Source organism: Octopus sinensis, linkage group LG3, assembly GCF_006345805.1.
Source record: "Octopus sinensis linkage group LG3, ASM634580v1, whole genome shotgun sequence".
Classification (NCBI taxonomy): domain Eukaryota; kingdom Metazoa; phylum Mollusca; class Cephalopoda; order Octopoda; family Octopodidae; genus Octopus; species Octopus sinensis.
Genome location: NC_042999.1, coordinates 101,919,644 through 101,922,409, shown reverse-complemented (window position 1 = coordinate 101,922,409; position 2,766 = coordinate 101,919,644). Strand labels below are relative to the sequence as shown.

Sequence of the window (2,766 nt, the reverse complement as noted above, 5' to 3'; positions counted from 1 at the left end):
GTTATTGTCCATGAGGAGTAAATGTCCTAGACTCATGATTGGGTGTCTTATTGCATGGCTGAACCATTTCAGTCTCTTCTTTTTATCACTTTGGTAATGTTGTACGTTATGTAAAGAACTTATATTGTGGAAGTGTTTCTATGTTTATCTTGTAATGATATCTCTAGTATAGACTGTAAACACTGCATTTCAAAAACTACTAGTCTGCATAGTCCTCTGAATTAGCATGTGGTTTTAATATCTGTATAACTTAACATTTGGTTTTCTTTATTGTGATATATTTTTCTTCAGATATAGGGGTCAACATTATTCTTGAAACTTCATCTTCTTCCATCTTGCTTCAGACCATCATTCAGTATTTGTTCCTTGACAATCAACTAAACTCACAGAAATTGGAGAGAGAGAGAGAGAGAAAGAGAGAGAGAGAGAGAGAGAGCACTGGTAAGGTAAAAAAATGGTTATTTCAAAAAATTGAATGAAATGTCCTCTAAATTATAATTACAGATTCCAACGTATCTGAATGCCATACCAGATAAGAAAGAAAGGCTATCAAAGTAAACTTATTCTTAACTAAATGAAATGCACCAGTCATTTATTTAAATATACACCTAGTGTTGAAAGGTAAATCTTCCCATTATCTTCTCTCTTTAGAGTAAATTGTTGTCCTTGACTATTCAAATGCACAGGCACAATGGGATTTAACATAGAAGAACAATGACATTTTGTGGTAAACAATGATTTCCTATCAAATCTATAATTGCAATGTTTGAAAGGGTTTTTCATTAGAATTTTAAAATATTTAATGTATTAACTTAGGCACAATTGTTGCTGTGTAGTAAGAAGCTTGCTTCCCAACCACATGGTTCTAGGTTTAGTCACACTGCATGGCACCTTGGGCAAGTGTCCTCTACTATAGTCTTGGGTTGACCAAAGCCTTGTGAGTGGATTTGGTAGATGGAAATTGAAAAAAGCCTGTCGTGTGTCTGTGTGTTTTTGTCTGTCCACCCTACTGCTTGACAACTGGTGTTGGTACATTTACATCCATGTAACTTAGCAATTTGGTAAAAGAAACTGATAGAATAAGTACAAGGCTTTAAAAAAGTACAGGGGCAATTCATTTGACTTAAAACTCTTCAAGGTGGTGCTCCAGCATGGCCACGGTCTAATGACTGAAACAAGTAAAAGGTAAAAGAAACCTGTTGCTGTGCATAATGTATTAACTATTGCTGTACATCCCTTCTTTTTTTAATGTCGATCAGAGAAAATAGAGCAATGCCCACTACCTTTTTTTCAGGATCTCTAAGGCTTATGAGAAGCTGTTATCATCAGGCTCAAATACTTACAGAGTGAACTCTGAAGGCCCTAAGAGCTAAGAGGTGGTATTAACTGGGTTACAAATTAAGCTGTCACCCAAGAAAAAATTAATAAATAACGACATAATAGCATTTGGTACAACCTAACTAGATTACATAATTAATTCTGTTTCTGATTTCAAATATTAGCACTAAAATTTTGGCCAGATTTTAGATAAATTAAAGATTTTAAAATGATCTTGGACCTACCTAATTTTTGCTTATCACTTATATTATGTCCACCCCTACAGCCTTGTCTCAAATTCCTATCCCAAGGTCATCCTCCTTGGAACATAGGTTCTCTGGAATTCCTTCCTTTCCCATGGTTTTTTTGTGGCTGTCCAGTTTCAGTTGATGGAAAAAAATATTAATTTCATTGATCTCACAGATCCCAGAGGTTCTGCAAAGTGCATGGCACAGCTTATTTCTCCAAATATGAAAAAAAAAAAAGGAAATTAAATAGATTAATCTAACCAAAAAACAACAAAACTTTGAGGCTCTTTTTTAATTGCTTAATTTGTTTAATAACTTTTTTCTAGTTCTTAAAAGAAACTACTTGAATAGATGCAGGCATGGCTATATGGTTGAAAAGCTCACTTTGCAGCCATGAGGTTTTGGGTCCAGTTCAGCCCTGCAGCACCTTGAGCAAGTGTCTTCTACTATAATTTCCACCCAGCCAATGCCCTTTGAGTGAATTTGGCAGATGGAAACAGTGTGAAAGCCCATTGGATATGTATGTGCACGCGCACGCACGCACGCACACACACACACACACACACGCACGCGCACGCACACACACACACACACACATACACACACACACACACACACTCATAAGGAGAAGCTGAAAAGTTCATAGGCAAATTATGAAGGAATGATGTTAGAGCTGTGAAATGTTGCATGCATTAATTTCAACCCTTCTTATTAATAACTGCATTGTTTCTTTCCAGGTAAACTGATGTCTGACTGTTCAAAGAAAACTTCAAATGTAACTAGTAACGACTTAAAAATGAATAAAATTTGCCATCGTTGTGTTATCAAGTACTTGCAGTAAACAGGCTTTAGTCCCCAAGGACATTTGTGCTGGTGTGGTCACTACATTTGGGAATGATGCTCCAGCTTTATCAACACCCTGAAAGTGGGAAGCTGAATTTAGGAGAGGAAAGGAGAGTCTGGAAAAATGACTCAAGGTCTGGACATCCTACAACTGTCACTACAGAGGAAAACATTGATTGTGTTCACTACATGGTGATGGATGACAGTCGACTGGCTACAAATTAAATAGCCAAAGCTATTAGCATATCTTGTGAGAGAGTTGTGAATATTCTGCACAATGAACTTGGCATGATGAAGCTTTCTGCTTGGTGGGTGCCACATTTTCTGATACCTGATCAAAAGCACTCCAGGCTGATCA

The 2,766-nt window shown here is 36.7% G+C and overlaps 1 long non-coding RNA gene across 1 annotated transcript; it reads right to left on the bottom strand.

Moving 5' to 3' along the window:
• Positions 1–205: 205 nt before the first annotated feature.
• Positions 206–1,777, bottom strand: LOC118762530. The gene is made up of 2 exons (XR_004998286.1): positions 1,563–1,777; positions 206–377 (listed from the first exon to the last, which is right to left on the bottom strand). It is a non-coding gene; the product is annotated as an uncharacterized LOC118762530 (long non-coding RNA).
• Positions 1,778–2,766: the final 989 nt, after the last annotated feature.